This window comes from Petaurus breviceps, unplaced genomic scaffold (genome assembly GCF_028583685.1).
Source record: "Petaurus breviceps papuanus isolate PSGF00001 unplaced genomic scaffold, PetGlider_PUasm1.0 37, whole genome shotgun sequence".
Taxonomy (NCBI): Eukaryota; Metazoa; Chordata; class Mammalia; order Diprotodontia; family Petauridae; genus Petaurus; species Petaurus breviceps.
Window position 1 is genome coordinate 95,314,592 of NW_027186296.1, and position 25,251 is coordinate 95,339,842.

At 37.5% G+C, this 25,251-nt stretch overlaps 1 long non-coding RNA gene across 1 annotated transcript in view; it reads right to left on the minus strand.

Annotated features, from left to right (window-relative positions):
• The window catches only part of LOC138168675 (uncharacterized), a 60,536-nt gene extending 37,334 nt beyond the window's left edge, over nt 1-23,202 (minus strand). Inside the window, exons 1-2 of the long non-coding RNA XR_011170178.1 lie at nt 23,021-23,202; nt 20,148-20,239 (exon numbers count right to left, since the gene is read on the minus strand). This is a non-coding gene — a long non-coding RNA (uncharacterized lncRNA). The remainder of the gene's footprint in view (nt 1-20,147; nt 20,240-23,020) is intronic.
• Between the last annotated feature and the right edge of the window lie 2,049 nt (nt 23,203-25,251).

Sequence of the window (25,251 nt, forward strand, 5' to 3'; positions counted from 1 at the left end):
AAGAAAAAGTGACGTCAGAGATGATGAGCAGAGCCTTAGGGCAATCAGTTGCTGACCTAGCTAGAATAGTAATTATTGCTAGCATTTAAGGTTTGCAAAATGCTTTTGTAGATATAATCTCATTTTATTCCCACAGTAATCCTGGGAGACAGGTGCTATTGTTATACTTCTTTTACAGATGAAAAAACTGAGGCAGACAAAACTTATGTGACAGGCCCAGGGTCACACAGCTAACAAACATCTGAAGATACATTTGAATACAAGATTTCCTAACTCCAGATAGCAAGGTGGCATAGTGGATAGAGTGCTGGCCCTGGAATCAGAAGGACACATCTTCCTGAAAGGGGGTCATGAAGCCTTGGATGAGACTGAACAACAGCAACACAGCCATTAGCTGTCTCAGCGAATGCCTCATTGTTCAGAAGGAGTGGGAGTCTTGGTGTGATTATTGTTCTTAGAGCATGGAGTGGAGAGCTGGAGGTGGGAGTTGGGGAGGAATGGCAGTGGCATACATACCAGCCATTGAAAGAAGATGGTGGAGTTGGGTGTCTAGATAGTTGTGAGACATCATCAGTCTGTAAGGCAGGCCAGTCCCAGGGCAGGAGGTTAGTTTGGGCCAATGTACTAACAGGAATAAGACAGCTAGGTGATGCAGTGGTCAGAGCACTGTACCTGGAGTCAGGAAGACCCTGAGCTGAAATCCAGCCTCTTACTAGCTGTGTGACCCTGGGCAAGTCACTTAACCCTGTGTGCCTCAGTTTGCTCATATATAAAATAAGCCAGAGAAGGAAATGGCAAACCACACCAGTGTCTTTGCCAAGAAAACCCCAAATGGGATCACAAAGAGTCATGTCAATTGAATGACTAACAGGAATAATAGTCATTCATTCAGCATTTATTACACAACTATTATGTGCTAGGTGCTAGGCATACAAAGGAAAGAGAGTTTATATTCCATGGCCAAAAGATTCCATTAATATCTTCCTATCACAAGGCCATTTCATTATCATCTTTACTTATGAAGTATTTTGTTGGCAGAAATTTTATTAGGTGGCTACTACAACATTTACACACAATAAATAGTTTCTCTGGAACTTCTGTTATTAAGAGGATGTTTAAAGAGCCTTCCCACTCAACTTCTGAATGAGTCACAAGACATTATTCTGTGGAACTTCCCGAACATCTAGAGCAGATATGAGTTAACAAAAACACCAGAGAATGATAGACTTCAGAGGAATCACTGTGGGTTAGAGTTCAAAAATGACCAGAGGGATTATATAGTCTAACATCATCCTCACTGCAAAACTATTAGATGAAGTGGTTTTTGCCTAAGGTCACATAGTAAGTGACTGAACCTGAACTGAGCCTCTTCAATTCCAAGCCCAGTGTTGGTTTTCCAACCATATTGTAGCACCTCCTTCTATAGTATAGTGTAGCTCATTCATTCATTCTTTTTTGTCTCTCTCTCTCTCTCTCTCTCTCTCTCTCTCTCTCTCTCTCTCTCTCTCTCTCTCTCTCTCTCTCTCTCTCTCTCTCTCTCTCTCTCTCTGTCTCTCTCTCTCTGTCTGTCTGTCTGTCTGTCTCTCTCTCTCTCTCCTCACCCTTCTTAATTAAACATCTCCATTACCATTTTGAGCCAAACAGTAAAAACTAACAAATGTGAAAGAAACATCAGAGTCAAAGGAAACAAAATTGACTAAATTTACTAATAAATTTGACTACCAAGTATTATTTTAATTTCATGATTTAATTAACACAATCTTCAATCTTTCTCAGCTTTTACAAAAAAATTCAAATTACTATGGATATACCACAATTTGTTTAGCTCTTCCCCAATTGATAGGCATCCCTGTAATTTCCAGTTCTTTGCCACCACAATGAGAGCTGTTATAAACATTTCTGAACATGTAGATTCTTTTCCTATTCCCTAATTATCTTTGGAAATAGGCCAAGTAGTCCATCTGATAAAATCCGTTTTTATAACCTGACTAATGTATAATGTGAAAGTATTTACAGATCCTATACTTAACTGTATGCCGCCATGGGGAGGAGGGGAAGGAGGGGGACAAAATGCGAAACTCAAGGAATTGTGGAATTGAATCTTGTAAACTAAAAGTAAACAAATTAATTTTTAAAATTTTTTTAAAAAGGAAATAGGCCAAGTTATGGTATTGCTGGGTCAAAGGATATAGGTAGGGGCAGCTAGATGGTGCAGTGTATAGAACATCAGCCCTAGAGTCAGGAGGACCTGAGTTCAAATTTGACCTCAAACACTCGACACACTTATTAGCTGTGTGACCTTGAGCAAGTCACTTAATCCCAATTGCCTTGCCTTCCCCACTCAAAAAAAAACAAAGAAAGAGTATAGGTAGTTTAATAATTCTTTGGGCATAATTCCAGATTGTTTCCCAGAATGGTTGATTTGGTTCACAATACCACCAACAATGAAATAGTGTTCTAATCTTTCCACATCCCCTACAATATTTATCACTTTCTCCTTCTATCATTTTAGCTATAAGAAATTATGAACTCAATGATTTTAGAAAAACTTACATGAAATAATGAAGAGCAAAATTAGCAGAACCACAAAAACACTGTATACAGTAACAGCAATATTGTTTTAAGAGCAATTTTGAACAAATAAGTTATTTTAACTGTTATAAATACCCAAATAAACTATATAGGGTATATGAAGAAAGATGCTATCTACATCTAAAGAAAGAACTGAGAAATAGAAATGTCTAGAATAATTTTATACACACACATATATACATATATACATACACATACACACACACAACCCTATTTGTGTCTAATGGTAGTCAACTCTAGGTGGGGGAGGGGAAGGAAGAAAAAAACATACATGATAATTTTGTTGTATATTTAAAAGGAATCACAAGTTGTGCATAGTATATTTTCAGTTTCATGTGCAATCATCTTGTTTATTATACTATATTATGGAAATGTTTGTTTTACTCCATAAATTTAAAATAAAATTTAATAATTAAAAAAGAAAAAAATCACCATGCATTATGAAATTAAGCAATATTCAAGTGATTTTAGATACCCTCTTCAATTCAGTGGTGTTGCATAAGGGCTCCATAGAATTTAAAGAACATGACTTTTCTGGCAGCTTTTCACTAAGTATATGTTCTTACACAAATTTTTCCTTTCCTTTTTAAAAAAAATTGTCTGAAGAAAGAAATTTACTGACTTTGGGGCCCTCTAAGAGCCTACTCACCTTTAAGTGACCTTGCAAATATATAAGGACATCCTTACAAGCTTACAAGTTTTTTTTCTTTCCTTATTCAAGGAAACTAGAAGCAAGGACAGAATTTTATTGACTTTCACTACAGTTTTCACCCTTTGTAGTACCACTGAACCTACCATGACCTCTTCGGACCAAACCCTCTTCATCCAACAAACTGTTAAAAAGCATCTTGAGGCCAGATGTGAGCCTCAACACCCTGGGTTGCTATGCTCAAATCAATAAATCCCTTGCTACCTGCACCAACTTCTCTTTCACTGCTAACAAATGCCTCTGGCTTGTTGCTTTCTGACCTAGTTCCAAGAAGGGGAGGTGATGGGCCATTTTCTAAGATGTCATGAGATTGATGAAGTGTTGTCATCTCAAAACTAAAATAGATGACAGTCGGGCTTCATGCCGAAATCCTCCTCCTCCTACCCTAGTCATCAACAAGCTGATGAAGCTATCTTGAATCATCATTAGCTCCAAAGAGTTTTCTTGAGATACAGGCATCACAAGGTATGCTTTAGTTTCTCAACCGCAAAACCAAAACACATTAATGGATGTCAAATTCCCATACAATTTAGGGCCAATCTTCCTATTTTTCCTGTCCAACTTTGCTCATCTACTAATGCATAAAAAATGCTTTGAGACTGAAAATACTTGACTGTAGACCAGTAGTCCCTTGGAGATTAGCTTTTTCTTTACATATTTCAGCTCTAACTTTGCTAAAGAGAAAATAGACATGTATTTCAGTATTGGGAGTTCATTATTTTTATATCATTGATGGAACTATCAGTGGGTATTCTTGTGCTTTGTTTTTCTCTGCCTAGCCTATGGAACAACTAAATATTTCTCTTGATACAGCTCTTTAAAAAAGAGGTTACAGATTTCTTCATTTTTAAGCCAATACCCTAAGCTCACAATACCCTGATTCTAGAGCACCTGGAGACTTCACAAGGAATCTAAATAAGAATCTCCCTAACTTTTCTCCTCTTAACTCCTTCTGTTTCTTTTGTTGTTAAATGTCTTAAACTGCTTGGTGTCCTTCTCTCCTTTTTTTGGAATTCCAACAAATTATAAACAACAAAGAATAAAAAAAGAGAGAGAAGTGATGAGGGAGATATTAAAAGAAAACCACTTGTCAACCAGCAAGCATTAGGCATTTACTATGTTCCATTCACTGAACTAAGTGCTCGAGATACAAAGACACAGACACACACACACACACACACACACAATGAGGTTAAACTTACAAGGAAAGGTACTAAGGGAACCAGGAGAGGGTTTCTGTGAAGGTGGTGCTTGAGATGAATTTTGAAGGATGCTAAGAATTCCCTGGGGTGGAGTTCAGTAGAGAGAATGTTCCAAGTTTTATTTTGTTTTCCATTTACTTTTTTGTAGTCGTGCATATTGTTTTCCTGGTTACTTCACTCTCCATCAATTTATATAAGTCTTCCCATGCACCTCTGAATTCTTCCTAGTCATCATTTCTTATGGAACAGTAGATTTATATGCCACAGTTTAAAATAAGAGAAAAATCATTTTCCCAGTTGATGGGCATCTACTTTGTTTCTAGTTCCTTACTACCAAAAAAATATGCTATGAATATTCTGATATATATTGAACCTTTCTTTCTCTCTTTGATCTCTTTGGGGGTATATTCCTAGAAGTGGAATCATGAAGGCAGAGACATATATATATATATATATGTATATATATATACATATATATATACATATATAGACATTTGAGTTACTTTCTTAGCATAATCCCAAATTATTTTCCAGAATGGTTAGACCAATTCATAGTACCACTAACAGTGTATTGATATCCCTATATTTCCACAGTCACTCAAATACTGGTTGTTCCCATATTTTGTCTCCTTTGATAATTTTCTAATTGTAAGATCAAATGTGAATTGTTTTAATGTATATTTCTTTTATTATGAGCGACTTACAAAATCTTTCATATAGTTGTTAATAATTTGCAATTCTTTTGAGAACTTCTTGTTCATATCCTTTGACAACTTATTCTTTGGAAACTGGCTCTTGTTCTTGCATATTTCTGTCATTTCCCTATATATCTTGGATATTAAACCCTGGGTATCAGAGAAGCATTGTGGTATAGGGACCAGGAAGTGGACCTTGTAGGCAGGAAGACTGGGGTTCAAGTCGTGGGCAAGTCAGCTGGGCTTTGAATGTTCTAAGCAATTCTCTAAGAATCTTAATTGCAGAGAAGATGCAGAATTGCATTGGTAGAAGGGAGAGTCCTCATCCAGGAACTCTGCACCAATGAAATAATAGGTCTAATAACTTTTATCAGATCTTATTAGAGAAATTACTGCAAAGATTTTCCCATCTAAATAGCTATTTTTCCTCTAATCCTATTTGCACTGTTTGTGTTAGTCCAAGAACATTTCCATTTTCATGTAACTGAATTGATCTATTTTATCCTTCATGATTGCATCTAATTCTGTTTGGTTGTCTCCTCTTCCTAGCCATATCAATAAAAGGCTTTATTCTCTTCTAATTATTTTTTTATCATTTGATACATCATATTTCAAGTTGCATGTCTACTTTGTTTATTAAGATTTATGATAACATGTTGATCTAAACCTAAAATTTCTACCAAGTCATTTTCCAGTCTTCCTAGTAGTTCTTATGAAAGTGGGATTTTTTCCAGGTAACTTATGTTCTAAAGTCTATAAAACACTGAATTAGTAACATTTGTGGATTTATTTTGTATCTTGGTACTTTACTGATGCTATTAAATGTTTTGAGTAGGGGTGGCCAGGTAGCACAGGGAGTAAGAGCACCGGCTCCAGTGTTGGGATGACCTAGGGATCAAATCTGGGCTCAGACACTTACAACCCACCCAGAAACACCTGGCTGTGTAACCTTGAGCAAGTTACTTAACCCTAATTGCTTAGGGGCGGCCAGGTGGCTCAACGAGTAAGAGCACCGGCTCCAGTGTCAGGATGACCTGGGGATCAAATCTGGGCTCCGATATTTAGCACCACACCCAGAAATAACTGGCCGTGTAACCTTGAGCAAGTTACTTAACCTCGATTGCTTTAAAAAAAAAATGTTTTGAGTAATTTCCTTAGGTAACTGGTAGTGTAGTGGGTAGAGTACTGGCCCTAAAGTTAGGAAGACCTAAGTTCAATTTTGGCCTCAGATGCTTACTTGCTGTGTGACCGTCTGCACCCATCTGTTTACCTCAGTTTCCTCATCTGTAAAACAGGAATAAAAATAGCACCTACTTCACAGGGTTGTTGTGAGGATGAATTGAGATAATATTTATAAAAAGCTCTTAGCACAGTGCTTTGTGAATGTTTGTTCCCTTCCCTTTACTGATTTCCTGGGGGTGTTCTAAGTAAATCATTATGTTATGAACAAGTAGGGATAATTTTTTTCTCCTTGTCGCCTTTGTTTATGCTTTTAATTGCTTGGTTTATTTATATATCTAGCATTTCTAGCTCTATTCCAAATAACAGGGAAAAGATAGCTTTGTTTCACTCATGTAATTATTAGGAAAAATGTATATTCATTGGTCTATAACTGTCTTTTCATGTTTTATCTTCACTTCCCCCAAGTTGAAATATTCAAACATATTTGTCTATTATAAAGGGTTCTGTAATATGTTTTCTTTCTGAATTTTGGGGAATTATATATGTAACAGATTTTCCCCTCCCCTTTGGTACTTCATTTACAACTATTTCAATTTCATTTTCTGAAATCATATTATTTAACATTTTTTATTTCATGTTATATTAAATTTGTAAATTGTTTTTTGCTTTTTGGAGGGGGGAAGGTAGGGCAATTGGGGTAAAGTGACTTGCCCAAGGTCACACAGCTAGTTTTTGTGTTGTGTCTAAGGCCGGACTTGAACTCAGATCCTCCTGACTCCAGGTCTGGCACTCTATTCACTGTGCCACCTAGCTGCCCCAATTTGAAAATGTTTTTAAGCTAACTATATTTCTTTTAAATTCCCAGACATTCTGGATTACTGTGTACAGTAGATTCTGACAATTATTTTTATTTCTTTTTTTATGGCTTTGCTTTATACGTTTTTATTTTGGAAATTTTATTTTCTTTTTTTTATCAAATGAGCTAGAGGTTTATCAATTTTGTCTTTTTTTTTCAAAGAACTAGATTCAAGTTTTATGTATCAATTCTTTATTTTTATTTCTCAGCTATTTCTCCTCATTTTCTTCTTTTTAAATTTTGGATATTTTTGTCAATTTTATAATTCTTGAAATTGTATACAATCCATTAATCTCCTTTTCTATTTTATTATTTAAATTTTTCTAGAGAAAGTATTTTTACATCTCAGAACTGCTTTAGTACCTGAGAAACTTTGGTATGTGTCTTCATAACTATCATTTCCTTTTATTGTTATTGTTTCTATCATTTGATTTTTTTCACCCATTCACTATTCAAATTGTCATGTTATGTTTACATTTTTGTCTCTATCCTTTGCTTATAGTCTCTGAATTAATTATGATCTATAAATGATGTATTTATTATTTCTGGGTTTAACATTTGATATTTGTAATTTCTCTTTACCCTCACACTTGACTAATTTTTGTGAAAGTACCATGGGTTTCTGAGAAATATTCAGTCTAATGTTTCCATTTAGGAAATATCATAAATATTTTATCTCATAATTTTCTGTTCAGGATTGTATTTTCCCCTTTTGTTTCTCTTTCTGTTATGATTTGTCCCACCTTGAGAGAGATGAATATTAAAATATTCTACAGTATTTATATCACTATCTATGTCTTTTTGCCATTCAATTATTTTTATTTGATGAATGCAGATTCTATGAAATAGGAAGCATATGTGTTTTATACTTATAGTTGTTTATTGTCTATGGCTTACTTTTTGTCTATGTTTATATTATCAATTTTTATTTTTCCTTTATCTGATAGCACAAGTGTAACTCTTGCATCTAGGTGGCTCAGGAGATAGATTGCTGGAGTCAGAAAGATCTGCATTTCAAATCCCACATCAGACACTAGCTAGGTGATTCTAGATAAGTCAATTAACTTCTATCTGCCTCAGTTTCTCCAACTCTAAAACTAGGGTAATAAGAGCACCTACCTTACTGGGTTGTTGTGAGGATCAAATGAAGTAATAATTGTAAAACTATTAGCATCACACCTGGCATATAATACGCACTTAATACATGTTTATTCCTTTTTTATTCATCTGAATAATACTAAATTTTCTTATAGTCATTTATTATCATTCTGTATGTCTTTATTTTTAAATTTGTTTGTATATACATTCTGGGTTTTGATATCCTTTCTGTGATCTTTAATTTTATTTGATAGTTTGGTCCATTCACATTTAAAGTTATGAATAGTAAGCATAAATTTTTCTCCATTTATTTCTTTTGTGTTGATTTTTATCCCCTTATAGTCAATCAATAAACATTTGCTAAGCATCTACTTTATTCCAGGCACTATGCTAAGCTCTGGGGATACAAAAAGGTAAAAGACATTTCCTTCCATGTAGGAGCTCACAATTCAATTGAGAAAACAACAAACAACAAATATGTACAAAGAAGCTATATACAGGATAAATAAGAAATTGAATAATTAAAGAAGTAAGGACTAGAATTTATAAGACTTCCTATAGAAGATGGGGCTTTAATTGGAATCCAAAGGAAGCCAAGAAGGCAGTATGAGGAGGGAGAACGATAAGGGAGAACATTCTAAGTATGGGGGATAGCCAGAGAAAATGTCCAGAGCCAAGAGATAGAGTGTCTTGTTCATAGAATAGCAAAGCCAGTAACATTGGAGTCCTCAAAAAGTACATGGAAGGAAGTAATTGATATGAAGACTAGAAACAAAAAAAAAAATCTTAGAAAAAATATGGATAGACTTACATGAAATAATGAAGAATGAATTGAGCAGAACCAAGAGAATGTTGTATACAGTAATAATAATATCATTTTAAGAACAACTCTATGTGAATAAGTCATTTTGACTATTATAAATACCCAAGCTAACTACCAAGGATATATGAAGGATGATGCTGTCTGCATATAATAAATAGACATATGTATGGAATGATTTTACATATATATATATATGTATACACACACATATATACATATTTGTGACTAATTGTAGTCATCCCTTGGGGGAGGTGAAAAGACAAAAAGGGGGAAAAGTTACATGACAAGTTTATTATATGTTTAAAAGGAATAGCAAGCTGTACATGATAGATTTTCAGTTTCATGTACAATCATCTTTTTTTTCTATTCTGGAAATTATGGAAATCCTTGTTTTATTTCTACAGTTCGGAATAAAATAAATTAAATTTTAAAAAAGAAAACTGGAAATGTAAGGGGTGAGTCTAGGTTATAGGGGTTTCAAATGTTCAAACCTAGAATGTTTATATTTGATCCTGGAGTTATTAATTAAGTTATTATTAGGAGAGTGACATGGTCAGACCTGTGTTTTGGGAAAATCACTTTAATAGATGAATGGAGAATGGACTGGAGTGGAAAGAGACTTGAGGCAGGCAGACCCACCAACAGGATCTTAAGGTAATGTAGGCATGAAATAATGAGGGCCTGCACCAGCATCCTGGAAGTATCAAAATAGAGAAAGGGGAATATTTGACACATTACAAAGGTGAAATGGACAGGTTTTGGCAACAGATTATATATGAGGGGTGAGAAATAGAGGTATTAAGAATGATACCGGGGCAGCCAGGTAGCACAGCGAGTAAGAGCACTGGCTCCAGTGTCAGGATGACCTGGAGATCGAATCCTGGGCTCAGACACTTAGCACCCACCCAGAAACACCTGGCCGTGTGACCTTGAGCAAGTTACTTAACCCCAATTGCTTAGGGGAGGCTAGGTGGCTCAGCAAGTAAGAGCACCAGCTCCAGTGTTGGGATGACCTGGAGATCGAATCCCAGACTCAGACACTCAGCACCACAACCAGAAATAACTGGCCGTGTAACCTTGAGCAAGTTACTTAACCCCAATTTCTTTAAAAAAAAAAAAAAGAATAATACCTAGGTTGTAAGCCTAAGACAATTCAAATGGAAGTGATTCCACTTCCTGGCATGGCGCTGGTATACTGTCCAGGTTTCACAGACATACAACAACAAGGTCAGCACAATGGCTCTGTAGACCCTCAGTTTGGTAATCAGTATAAGACCTCTTCTCTCCCACACATTCCTTTGGAGCCTCCCAAACACTGAGCTAACTCAGGCAATTCATGTGTCAACCTCATTATCAATGTGTACATGCCTAGAAAGTAGATGTGCATGCCTGTCAAGGTAAGTGAACTTATCCACAGCATTCAAAACTTCTCCATTTGCTGTAACCAATGGTTCCATGTATGGGTGTTATGGTGCTGGTTGATGGAGTGTTTTCTTGGTATTAATTGTTAGGTCAAAATTAGCACAAGCAGTAGAAAAACAATCCATACTTTGTTGCATCTCAGCTTCAGAGGCTGCCTTGAGTGCACAAACCTGGAGAACTAGTAAGATAGTGTTACTCTTGGCAGTAATATGGAATTTAAGATGGGAAGGATTTGGGGAAAATTTAATGGATCAGTTTTGAACATGTTGAGTTTAAGATATCTACATTCAATTCAAAATGTCTGAAAGGCAGTTTGGGATACAAGATAGTTTGGAAGTCAGCAGAACAGTTAGAGCAAAATGGATAGTTTTGACAATCGCCAATACAGAGATGATAATTAAATCATAGGAACTGGTGAGATCACCAAGTAAAGCAGCATAGAGGGAGAAAAGGACCCTGGAGAGAACAGTGTGGGACAACTACAGTTGGAAGGTGTGATCTGGATAAGGGTCCACAAAGGACACTGAGAAGGAGCAGTCTGAGGAGAACCAGGAAAGAGTAGTGTCCACAAAACACAGAGAAAATAAGAAGAGGGTGATAACAGTGTTAAAGATTGTTGAGAATGAAGACTGAGAAAAGGCCATGAGGTTTGGCAGTTTGGAGATCATTGGTAGCTTTGGAGGGAGCCACTTCAGAGGAATGATAAAGTAGGAAGCTAGATAATAGAAATGAGATCAAATGGCATTGCTTGTACAATAGAGACATTAATCTTGGTAAGAAGTAAGTCCACTTTTTCATGAGACAGAGATGAAAAAGAAGATAGTGGCAGAAGGTATCTGATCATAGGAGATGAGGAAAAGACAGGAGGGAGCTCATGGTAAATGGTCTCAATTTTTCTGTAAAATATGTCAAGGTTCATTTTTTAAAAATATTTTATTTTTTCCAATTTTAAATTAATCAATTTTTTTTTGCTTTTTTTTTTGGAGGGGGGAAGGTAGGGCAGTTGGGGTTAAGTGACTTGCCTGAGGTCACACGGCTAGTAAGTGTTAAGTGTTTGAGGCTGGATTTGAACTCAGGTCCTCCTGACTCCAGGGCCAGTGCTCTATTTGCTGCGCCACCTAGCCACCCCTTTCCAATTTTAAATGTAAAAACAATTTTAACATTCATTTAAAAAAAATTTGATCCTAAAATTCTTTCCATTTCTCCCTCCCTTCACTGAGTCAGCAAGCAATTTGATGTGTTATACATGTATAGTCAGGTAAAATGTATTTCCATATTACTTATGCTGTGAAAGAAAACACAGGCCAAAAAAAAAGGAAACAAAGAAAGTTTTTTTTAAAAAGTATGCTTTCAATATGAATTCAGACTCCATCAATTCTTTCTTTGGAGATGGATAGCATTTTTCATCATAAGTACTTCAGAGCTGTCTTAAATCATTGTGTTACTGAGAATAGCTAAGTCATCCACAGTTGATCATCTTACAACATTACTGTTACCATGTGCAATGTTCTCCTGGTTCTGCCCACTTCACTTTGCATCAGTTCATGTAAGTCTTTCCAGGCTTTTCTGAAAGCATCTTGCTCAACATTTCTTATAACAGAGCAAAATTCTTAGCTGAGATTGTAGGGGGAGGGGAAACCAGGGAGATTTAGGGAGGGGTGAAAAGACTTAGAAGAGCTGCTATGGAAAGCGGCTAATATGGTAGGATTGCCTAGCACTGGTGAGAACCAGTTGAGGTTGTATAAAATAAGTTTGAAGTGGACCCTATCAGAATGGTTGCATGGCTTTCTCCACCTTCACTCAGCAGCATATGTGTAGCAGCAAAGGCAGAAAATGGCAGCTTGCCTCAAGGGACAGGCTCAGAAGGAAATCTTCTAAATCAGTATTCTGTCCCTGATTTTGTTTTACTTGCATTAGTGATATGCTTAATCTATTCCTATAGGTACTCTCCCTCTTATTCACTTCCTTCTAACATATCTCAAATTCTTTGAATTTACTAAAGTTGATGATTTCTCTCTCCCTCCTTTCTCTCTCTCTCCCCGCCATTGTCCTTTCTTTTTCCCTACCTAGTTAAGCAAGTGATTCAAAATCTTCTCTCTTCACTCTCTCCTTTTTCTTATTGCTTTCTTCTAGTGAATGATTTTCAAGAAGTTTTCTTTTGCTTTTACCTCATTCTTTCTCTTTTTTCTAGACTTTTTTAATATTTTAATTTATGGGATATGTCTTTGTTCATTCTTCTTCCTATCCTTCTTATAGATGTAAAGTTTCTGAAGTATTAAGTTTGTGCTCCCTCTGCTATCTAACTGCTGTTAACTTTGTATATTTTACCCTGTTCTTTTTTTTTCTCTACTGTGGCTTGCTCAATTCATTAGAGAAGCACTATTGGATGGAAATAATATTATGGGTCAGCAATCAGACTGAATTCCCGAGTCTGAGGCTTGGTTCTCTCCCTACCTTCCTCCTAGCACCCTTCCTTGTCATTCCCTAGAAATAATGCCTTTCTGATCATAAAAAGAGAAAGGTCCCATGTGTACAAAAATATCTGTAGTAGTTCTTTTTGTGGTGGCAAAGAATTCAAAATTGAGAGGATGCTCATCATTGGCTGAACAAGTTGTGGTATATGAATGTAATGGAGTACTATTGTGCTATAAGAAATGACAAGCAGGCAGATTTCAGAAAAAGTTGGAAAAACTTAAATGATCTGATGCTAAGTAAAGTGAGCAAAACCAGGAGAACACTGTACACAGTAATAAGAATATTGTGTGATGACCAACTTTGATAGACTTCACTCTCCTCAGCAATACAATGATCCAAAGCAATTCCAAAAGACTCATGGTGGAAAATGCTATCCACATCCAGAGAAAGAACTATGGAGTCTGGATGCAGATCGAAGCATGCTGTTTTCACTTTCTTTATTTTTTTCATGTTTCTTTTTCCTTTTACACATTGTAATTGTTTTGTGAACTGTATCTTTTTTTTGGAGGGCAATTGGGATTAAGTGACTTGCTCAAGGTCACACGGCTAGTTTTTTGTGTTAAGTGTCTGAGGCCGAATTTGAACTCAGGTCCTCCTGACACCAGGGATGGTGCTTTATTCACTGTGCCACCTAGCTGCCCCCGGAATCCTAGTCTTAAATTTTTCATTCTTATCTTTAGTACTGAAGACCAGTTGAAATAATCAGAAGGCAAGAAAATGGTGGTCACATTTCAACTTTCCTTCTTTTACCTTTCATATTTTCTAGCTACAACCCTTGGTCAGTTACCAAAACTCTAAAATCACATAGAACCCAGATCAATTTTAAGGACTTCTCAATAATTTAACACTCTATAATACATGTCCCCACCCAGGTTTTCCCCTGGAAACATCTGAATCTAACTTGTTTTAGCTTTCATATAGGTGTCTTCATTGTCCTTGAAAGTCACTAAGGCTGCCAAGGCATGGAATGTAGAAAAGGATTATAAAAGATATTCATACTCTTAACCAGTCAAGAAAACATTTTATTTTCAAGGATCCCATTTTGTTCAGGAAGCTATCTAGTTTCTCCAGGTTTGAGAGAAAAGGAAATGACTCAGGAAATGCTAGAGGAATCTAACAACCTAATCTACCTTCCCTTGAATCTATACCATCCATATGACACAATAAAAGTCTGGATTTGCTCTTCGGCTCTCATTCTTGCTCTGGACCTTGGCCACTGGATTCTCGGTGCTGTACCAATCTCTCCACCCCTGTTTAGGACATTTATTGTTGACTTAGGTCCCTCTGGTGTTCTATTTCTCTGTGCCATAAATGTCTTGGTTTTGTCTCATGTCTTTCACTGAAGTTGTGAGGGTCCATCACCCTGTCACCACTGCCTTCCTTACTGTTTACATAATTGTGGTCAACTTTACTTTGTTGACCTCTGTAGATATTTATTTGCCCCTCCCTGCTTCAGTCCCAACTGCCTCAGGAAAATGTTAACTACTCTTTCAGAATGAGGCCAGGGTATTTGGGGATTAATCAACACATTTCCAGCTCTTTTGTTTATCAGACCTATAGAACCATTTAAAGGAAGCCAAAGTGGTTGTTAAGACCTACCCCAACCAATGACCCCACCAACTCACATCTAATTTAGGATAATTAAATTCCTTTACCTCTTCCTTGCCCCAGGGCTTGGGCAGTGAGTCTCTACCCTAAGTTAGCACCCCCTGCTGACCCTTTTTCTTTGTAGGGTGGGGATCCCTAATGCTCCTTTCTATTTGATTATCTAGCACCCCTAATCATACCTGGTGACTGGGGCCAAGCAATACAAATTACCCTGAAATAAATAAAGCCTAAATCTACACAGTAATAACTCTTCCATTTTTCACATAGGGGAAAAAAGAAGAAATACAAAATGTCAATGATCATATGAAGGGATGCTCCAAATCTCTAATATAATGAGAAATGCTCCTAATGCCCTCTAATATAATAAGAAATTTAACCAACTCTGAGGTTTCACTTCACACCTATTAGATTAGCAAAGAAGACAAAAGAAGAAAATAGCAGATATTGAAGGGGTTTGGGGAGGATAGGCACATTAATACATTGTTCTATGAATTGATCTAACTGTTCTGGTCAACAATTTGGGAACTATACTCAAAAGTCACCAAGCTGCATATCCTTTGATCTAACAGTACCACTACTAGGCATATATTCAAAAGAGGACAAGGACAAAGGGGAAGGAACCAAAATTGTGTATGAAAGAATATATATAGCAGTACTTTTTGTGGTAGCAAAGAAATGGGAACAAAGTGGGTATCCATCAACTTAAACAAATTGTACTATCTGAATATAATAGCACTGTAAGAAATGGTGAATATAAGGAATTCAGGGAAACTTTGGAAGATGTGTATGAACTGATGCAGAATGAAATAAGTAGAACAAGGACAGTTTACATGACAAAAAAAATATAAAGTAAAATAACTTCTGTAAATCTTCAGAACTCAAATCAATGGAATAACCTATCATGACTTCCAAAGATTAATGTTTAAACATTCCTCCTGCCTCTTAGTAGATTTGTTACAAAGGAGCGATGTTTGGTGAAGGGTGCGAATTAGGGAACAGGGGCAGAGTTAAAAATAATAAATGAGCAACATTAAAATATTTATATAAGATGCAAAAAACAACATCAAGAAGCAGTTTGGAAGGGGATGCAAACATGGCAGTTTTGTTAAGTCTTGTTAAATTTAATATGCACTTTAAAAAACTAACTCTACATAATTAAAGTTAATGATTTTATGTATTGTCATTTTTGTTCTTTGTATATTTGGAATTTTGTGTTTGGTCATTAAGCTCACTTTTAAAAGAAAGCAACAAAGAAGACATTAGGAAAAGAAATGGAAATAGGCTTTGGTCAGGGTAAGTTGCATCAAAGAACAGGGAATTAGCCTGATATATGAGAGGGGGTGCAGAGAAATGGAGGTACCTTATAAGGGGTCAGTATACCAGAGTGGCTGTGCCAGCCCTGCCACAAACTAGCTTAACAATTTTGTTTATTTTACTTCTCTGTTTCCTACCAAAATAAAGGGAATAGACTAACAATTCTTCCAGTTCTGAATTCTGTGGTTCTGCTATTATCAACCTGGATTCACGAATAAACTTCTGTGTCCATTCTGAAGCAGGAGGGAAGGGGGCAAAGTTTCAGATTTAGCTTTAAGTGGGAGATTTATTTTTCTTAGATCAGGTGTTTTTTGAAGTTTGCAGATGGCAATTTCATTTGCATTTAATGTCCTTCAGATTATTTCCTTTCTGTTGTGCTAAACACCTCTCTCAGTTGGGCCTAATTTGATGAGGTCATGCTAGGACCCTTGACCCTTTGGTTCTTAAATGAAACCATCTGACCAGAAAGGAGAGGGAGCTCTCTTGTAGACAGACTTTTGAGATTTGCAGATGTGAAGCCAACTTTCCTAACTACTCACTTGCCAGTTTAGCTCTTGATTGGAAGAAGAATTAGTGAATTCCCAGCATTGGAAGGAAAATGGGGCCAGTTAATCCAATGTTATATTCTAAACAAAGTTAAAATCTGGCACCAATAGGGGAAAACCAACCCCTGATAGTTACAGCTTGTAAGCTAGAGTATTAATAAACATCAATCTGAGGAAAATACCAAAAGGATACATTTTGTAAGAACTACAAAATGGTCTATAACTAATCTTAACCAAGATTCCTAATAGGAAAAATTGAGTTACATGCTCTCCCATAAGAACTAAAATGCTGCAACACATTATAGAAAAATGCTTCTTTCTTTGTCAGGTCCCTAGTTAAAAAGGGCTGCAGGACGATGACCAATTCCAATCCAATTTAAACTGGTCAGATTTAGAAAACAGGTGCATCAGTAGAGGGTTAGATTTTACTGCAAGAATAATTTTGTTTTCTTTCCTGCTGGCTTTGTAATTATCAATCCTGAAAATAATGAGACTTTTTTCTCAAGCACCATACTGGTAGAAACAGCAGTGAACATGGAGTTAGATGCAGCTTCAAACTCATATTCTGCCATTTATTTACTAGTTGTGTAACCTTAAAGAAATCATTTAGCTTCTCTGAGACTGTTCTGCAAAAGTCATAGAAGCCTAGACTCAGAGTTAGAAAGGACCCCAAAAGCTATCATCCAATCTGCAGTGGAAGCAGAACCTTCTCTATAACATCTCTGACAATCTAGATTGCCCTTGAAGAACCTCCATGAAAGCTGAACTTACTGTATCCTAGGCAGCCTAACCTCCTTTTGGATAGTTCTAATGATCAGGAAGTTTTTCCTGAAATCATTTAAATCTCCTTCTTAGTGAGTTCCCCTGCTTCCAGTTCTACTCTCTGGGACCAAGCACATCTTTAATATCTCTTCCAGATGACAGCATTTGAAGCACTTGAAAACAGCTGTTATAACCCCATCTAATTCCTCTATTCTGTGGGTTAAAGATTCCAAGTTCCCTCACCAATCCTTATATGAGATGATCTTAAGGTCATTTATCACCTTGGTCTCCCTTATTGGGAACTCTCCCACTTTTCAGCCTCCTTCTTAAAATGTGATACCTAGAACTGAATACAGTACTCTATAAATGGTCTGACCAATGGGACAAGAAAGAGAGAAAGTAGAAAGAAAGAGAAAGAACAAAAGAAAGAGCTTTTATTTGCCACTTACTGAGTGCCAGTATTATTTGGGAATATAGATACAAGCAACAAAATAAAACCAAACCAGTTCCTGCCCTCAAGGAGCTTGCATTCCAATAGGAGAAGACACACATATAGAGGGAATTGTGGCCAGGAAGGAAAGCTTTGGATCAAGAAGTCCTAGGGAATGGTGATTGGAATCTTTAGGTAGTTGATTCAGAAACCCTTTCCAGGAATGATTGCATTGATCAGGTTACTTGTTATTTGTCCTTCATTCTCAAAGAGGACATCAAGAAGATGATGCCCTGACTTGCAAGTGAATGGATTTAAGTGAGGTAAGGCTGTATAAAGTCACCAGCATCACTTTCTCCTCCAGAGCCATCTGGGTCCAGTGGCAAGCTATATATAGATCAGGATTACTGGAGATGCCACCCCCCCCAATGAATTACTATAGATTTGATAGAGGTAGAATTGGAAGGGGAGGGGAGGAGAGGAGAGGTGTGGTAGGAGATAGATAGGATTGGTGCACTATGCTCAAGAGAAAGTGAGATGTAGAATTTAGGGGTTACATGGTTGGAACTTGAATTAGGATTAATAGTGGAGGCTAAAGAGCAGGAGGCAAGATACAGAGATGGTCAGAAAGTGAGGTGAAACATAGGCTTAGCAGTGATAAATGACTTGCTCAAGGTAACAAAGCCAGAATTCAAACTCATTTCTTCTTATTCTAAGACCTCATTCTATCGCAGCTGCCTCTTGGTTCTAGATTTATGTAGTTGCAATTAGCAGGTGTGATCAGCAATGTTATTTCACAGATTTACAAATGAGATATAAATTAGAATGAGAAGCAGTATGTCATAGTAGATAAAAGGTGGGCCTTAGAGTAAGGAATACCTATATTCAAGTCTTGTCCCTGAGACCTGTGTGACTATGGACAAGTCACTCTTGATGCCCCAGACAATCTGTATGACTATTAAGTTAGAGATGAATCACATTTCCATTATTATCTGTAGAGATAGCTAGGTGGTCTACATTGGGAAGTATTTCAGGCAGAGAATGGATAACCCCATGTTGGATATGTTGTGGAAAACATTCTTGGTCAAATACTATTTAGACTAGATGGTTTCTAAAGTCTTTCTGTTTCTATGCTTCCATTTTCCTGGATGTTGGAGCCTAGACCATTCTCTACATTGATGTTGTTCTCTCAGTCAAGTGTTCTTCTGATGATCTCTTTCTGCTCACATCTGCTTCTCCTGTGGTTGCCAAAGCAACAACTCCAAAGCTCAACCTCCAGCCCACTCCCACCAATTTTCAGGTACTCTCTCCTTCCTGCTTCTCCGTGTCAGAGAAAGGGGGAAGATGCCAGTTGCTTTTTGAGATTCCACAAGGCCCTCTAGAAAGTAAAGAAGACACAAGAGGAAGGGCATGGGACTTTGGGTAAGGTAGAGGTGGCATACTGACCTACCCTTACCTAATCTAACTCTCCAGACAACCTGTACCAGTTCTTATGCTTAACAGTCACCAGGAAGGGGATCTCCTTAGGGGTCTTCTTTTGGTCATTACAGAGTACAAGCTCCTCAGGCATCATGGTAAACAAGATGCAGTTAGCAAACTACACTTGCTTTGAAAATTGTAGGCAATATGTGTCCTTGAATGGAATGCCAATGCAACATACCATGGCGGGGGGGGTAACACATTTTTTACTATTGAAACATTTGCTGTCCTCAGTATCTGGTAGGTTACATTTTGAACCCATTATCCATATCTTCATTTCAGAACAGTTCTCAAGGGTCTTAGGGGAAACTGAAGCATTTTTCTTTTTTAATGCTTTTTCTAGTTCCTTGTACTAAAAAAACTCAAAATCCATGCATCTCCAATTACAGTTATGCAGATTCAACAAACAGGGAATATTTTAACCAATCAGTTTTTTAGTTTATTGTCTTCCTAGCACTTCCTAAGTGCCTGTAGTAATTCAAGCAAAAAGTGCAGTGGGGAGAGAAAAAAAACCAAGCAACTAACAAAAGGGAAAAAAATAGCAAAAAAAAAAACCTAAATCTGAGTTTCCCCTGTAATCCCAAACTAGTTTCCAAAATACATACGATGGGGACTTAGGATCAACTAGAGGACTCACCTTTCAATTGAAAACCAAACTATTTTGGCCTGGAAAATTCCCAAGGGTCCCTATAGACCCTTCAAAATCAGCTGCAAAAGTTTGACATTTGGAAGATACAGCATAGCATAAAATAACATTTGATATATAACAGAATAAGCATGATTAACCAAACATCCCAGGTAATCACCTTACAGTGTCATGCCCACCAAAAACTACATCAAAAGTGCACGCAATAGATATAACATGATGTTAACCATTAGATCTTTAGTCATTGAAGCTGCTGGCCAGCTAGGCAACACTCGTCAGGGGCTACAGTAACTGAAGGTGGTGCCTGACCTGAGTCTGCTGTCTTGGTCTTCCCTAAGCAGGTTACTCTGGGGTTGCCTGACTTCTCAGTAAGGGAATCAGCTTCTTTGTTCCACCTCCACCTAGAATGGTTGGAGAACAAATTCATCTTTGACTCTAGGGTTTCTATGCTTTCCCACAATCCTCAAAAGGAGGAAATAAAGGAAATAACCACTATCCAAGATAAATTGGCTTAGAATAGATTCTTTTATTCCCACATAGAAACAATGATAAGCATAGAAATCACAGCTCACATTATTGATTAGAACTTACTTCAATAATCCCTATTATTATTAACACAGTAAGCTAGGAGGCCAATACCTCCTGCTAGCAACATTATTATTTCTGGACTTTATTCTATCACTGAATAATTAAAATGAAGTCAATTTTCTTTTTTCTTTTTTTTTTAGTTTTCAACTTTCACTTCATAAGTGAGTTTTAAGTTTTTGAGTTTTAAATTCCCCTTTCTTCTCCCCCCTCCCTAAGATGGTATGCATTCTGATACAGACCCCACTTATACATTCATATTAAGCATATTTTCACATCAGTCATGATGTAAAGAAGAATTAGAACTAATGGAACCATGAGAAAGAAGAAACAAAACAACAACAGAAAAGGAGAGAAAATAGTATGCTTCCATCTGCGTTTAGACTTCAACGAAGTCAATTTTCAAGTGCCATTTTGAAAAATATTGTGTTGAGGCAACGGTACTGGGATAAAAATCAGAGGACCTGGATTTGAGTCCTTCCTTTGACACCACCATGATTATGACCACAGTCATGATGACTACTACTGTCACTACTACTACTATTGATAATAAGAAGAAGAATGTTGTTCAGTTGAGTCTGACTCTTTGTGACCTCATTTAGGGTTTTGGGGTTTTTTTGGCAAAGATACTAGAGTATTTGCCATTTCCTTCTCCAGCTCATTTTATAGACTAGGAAACTGAGGCAAATAGGGTTAAGTGACTTGTCCAGGGTCATACAGCTAGTAACTGTCTGAGGCCGGATTTTAATTCAGGCCTTCCTGACTCCAGATCCACCGAGCCACCTAGTTGCTCATAATAATAACTAGCAATAACTGCAAAAAGTAGCACTTTAACGTTTCTAAAGTGCTTCTTATCTGTTAACTCATTTGATCTTCACAACAGCCCTGGGAGGTCAGTGCTATTATTATCTCTGACCTGGAGATGAACAAACTGAAGCTCCTAGAATCCAACTGACTTGCTCTGGGTCACACAGTTAACAAGTATTGGAGGCAGGATTTGACCTTGTCTTCCTGAGTCCAACTCCAGACAGTCTAACCACTGCACCTTCTAGCTCCCTGCTTTGCAGGGAGTGAAGTAACTTTGAATCAGTTACTTCACCTTTGGGCCTTCATTTCCTTATCTGTAATGCAGATCTCAACCTAAGATCTCTTACAGCTCTGATAATTTATAAGTTCTTGAATTAAGCAGTTATATTCCTTAACGTTGACTTTTAAAAATATCTACTGTTTACCTTTCATGGGTCATAAATGAATGCATTTCATGTGGCTGGAACTGCAGGCATTAAGTGTCACTGTTGCAGTGAACTGAAAGACACCCATATGGTTTGGTAATAGATGATCTTTTAGTAGAAATTTTGAAAAGTTTTATTGCTATTTATAAGTAATTAATTCAGTTATCAAAACATTTGCACTAATCATAGACTATTAAATGCACTAACCATAGGCTATTAAATGCTAGCATACTACTTTTTATAGGCAAAACTTTTACTTTAGAATTGAGGGAAGGAGGGGCATCTAGGTGGTGCAGTGAGTAGTGCGCCGGCCCTGGAGTCAGGAGGACCTGAGTTCGGATCCGACCTCAGACACTTAACACGCTTACACACAAAAAAAAAAACTAGACGTGTGACCTTGGGCAAGTTACTTAACCCCAATTGCCCTCCAAAAAGAAAAAAAAAGAACTGAGGGAAAGACGTTTAAAAATCTTTGCTAGGTAGGAGACATATTTGCTATATATTGGGGCATTACTAAGAATTATTGCATGAGATAAAAAAGTAAAAAAAACCCACAATTCTTTAGTGTAAAGACTCCTGCTTTCACTCACTGTCATAGTGCAAATGACAAAATTTGTTACCTCATGTTTTCTCTAATGATTTACAATTTTACCTAGGTTCTTCCCTTTGGTTCTAGAACTCAGCATAGGGGAAAGAATGATGATTCTGGGATCAGAGGATATGGGTCAAAATCCTGCCTCTGTCCTTTTCTAGCTGTGTGACCTTAGACTTAATCTCTCTGGGCTTTAGTCTTCTCCTCAGTAAAATAAGTGAGCTGGACTAGATGGTCCTTTCCAGCTTTAAATCCACGATTCTTTGCATTTTTGTGGCAGTATAGAGACCCAGCCTCTTTCTGAGTCAGTGTAGTCTATATACTGATTCCCATATCCTCAAAGGAGCTTTGGCAGATGAGGTCACACTGGGCAGAATTTCTGCTGTTTAGTGTTAAAGGATCTTGCTCTGCCAAGAGCAAGGCTCCAGAGCTGGGAAGGACTTAGAAACCCCAGTACTGGGCAGCTGGAAGACTCTAGAAGGAGAAGCTCCAGTTACTAGTGAGGAAGGAGCTGGCCTATTCGTGGTCCTCTCTGAGGGACTGAGAAGGAAAACCTAGTCATGTCAGGAGAAAAGGCCAGGCCAGGCTTCCATTGTTAACGCCTCATTCTTCAGTTTGAGAATCCTTTAGCTGTTTCCTAAAAGAAGGCCACACAAATAGTAACAAAGCATCTCCCCAGTGTGAGTAAGCAAACGTATCTTTGTAAGAAAAAAACATGTTTACCATGAGCATGACTCAGAGGTCTATTATAGTTACATAAAAGAAAAACTTACCACTTCTGGGGAGCTGAGGCTGATTCTGTTTCTTGTGCTATACCAAGATGCCTTCTGCTGTTCATTTGTTTAATGTTTGTTTTAGAGGCCTGTCCTAACAGTGATATCGGCCAATCAATCTCCAGTTTTTGTCCACTTCCATAACATCTCTCTGCCTACCTTTCCGTACTTGACACAGCTTCAGCCCCACTTTTGGCCCTTGTACAGGCTATTTCAGCAACTTCCTAATCAGCCTGCCTGCTTCCACCCAGAAGGAGAATCTCTACTGTCTACAATCCGTCCTCCATTCAAGGGTAACATTGTTATTCCAATGGCACAAACACGACCAAGTTATTCCTCAACTTTAAAATCCTTAGTGGCTTACTATTATCTCTGGGATAATATGCAAACTCCCCAGACTGTCAGCTAAGATCCTCTTAGAAAGAACACTAGATTTGGAGACAGAAGAATTGGGCCTGAGTCCCAGCTTGGCTGGTGACCTATGTCCAATCGCTACTTTGGGGCCTTGGTTTCCTCTTCTGTAAAATGCAGCAGTTAAATTTAGAGAGGTCAGTTTGCTTCCAGCACTTAGGTCTGTGATCTCCTTCCTACCTTCCTTTCCAGCCTTATTTCCTATTTCTCTCCATCACTCCATTTCACCTAAACCAGCCTGCTATCTATCCCCCATATGAGACCCTGCATCCATGGTCCACTAGGTCTGGAATGCACCCCCTCCTCACTGCTGCCTCTTAGAATCCTTCACTTTTCTCAAATCCCAGATTCAGTGTCATCTGTGACACAAGTTTCTCCTCATCCCATTGGTTACCATTCTCTTTCTCTCTTGAAATTATTCTGGATTTATTTATCTGTGCACATGCCCATAAAATGTAAGTGCTTGAGGGCAACTAGTTCCTAGTACATAGAATAATACATCTTGGATGTAGAAAGTACTTAAAAGTCATATCCTGAATTGATCGAAGCCAGTTAAAGAACGGTAATGGGCAGCTAGGTAGTTTAGCAGATAGAGTGCTAGGCATGGAGTCAGGAAGACCTGAGTCTAAATTCTATCTCAGATACTTACTAGCTGAGTGACCCTGGGCAAGTCACTTAACCTCTCTTTGCCTTAACCCACTGGAGAAGGAAATGGCAAACCACTTTCATATCTTTTGCCAAGAAAACCCCATGGACAGTATAGTTCATGGGGTCATAAAAAGTAGGACATGACTGAAATGGTCGACCAACATTTTGAAGTTTCCAAAGAATTGTATGTATCTCATTTGAACTCCACAATAACCCCATGAAATGGGTGTCATTTGCCCCATAGACTAGAGAGCTAAGACTGATGGGCTAGTCTATAATTATAAACCTAATAAGTGTCAGAGACTGAATTTGAGTTCAGTCTTCCCTGCCCCAGGTCCAGCCTTATATCCATTATCCTTTGCTGTACTAGGTGCAAGGCAAAAGGCTGGATTTAGAAAGGATGTAATAATGTTTGCCTTTGTGAAGTTACCACACAGTTTAGTAGGTAAACAGGACATAAGAAGAGATGACTATAATATACATTATAAGTGCTTTAGAACTATGCAAAATGAAAAGTACTGAGTGAGGTCTAAAGGATGTGGATATGTGTGTATGTATGAATGCATGTGTGTGTAATTGTGTTTATGTATTGGTGTGCACATGTTGTAATGTAATGCCAAGGAAAGGCAACTTCCCAGGTTCAAAATACCAGCATAGGTGCTCTCTATTTTATTCAGTAACAAACCCAGAACAGAGAAGATCAAAACATGACATCATTCAAAATACAGCATTTACTAAGTGTGATTAAATAATCTCCAAGGCCTACCCCACCCCAGGACTTTCCAATCATTCAATCAATTACAAAGTCTCTGTTCCAAATACTTCTCCACCCCTAGGCTATACCTTAATTAAGTCCACCACAAAGCCCCTCTTCTCAAATGGAGATTAGTTTCCAAACATAAGTAAAATACATTCATTTGCTCAACCATAGAACACAAAAAGGTCAAAAGTTCCCCACCCCTGGATCACAATTGAATCTACCCCAGAGTTACATCAAGTTTAAACACAGCACTTAATACCCAAATGGAGGTCTTTTCTTCATCTTGACACGAGGCAAGTTCTCAGCAATCTTAGTTCCTGGGGAGACAAGGCTTAGCAAAGCCACAAGATACATTGCCAGTCCCTTCATGAATTTATCCTCTGTCTGTAGAACAGTCCTAGAACCCCTGAAC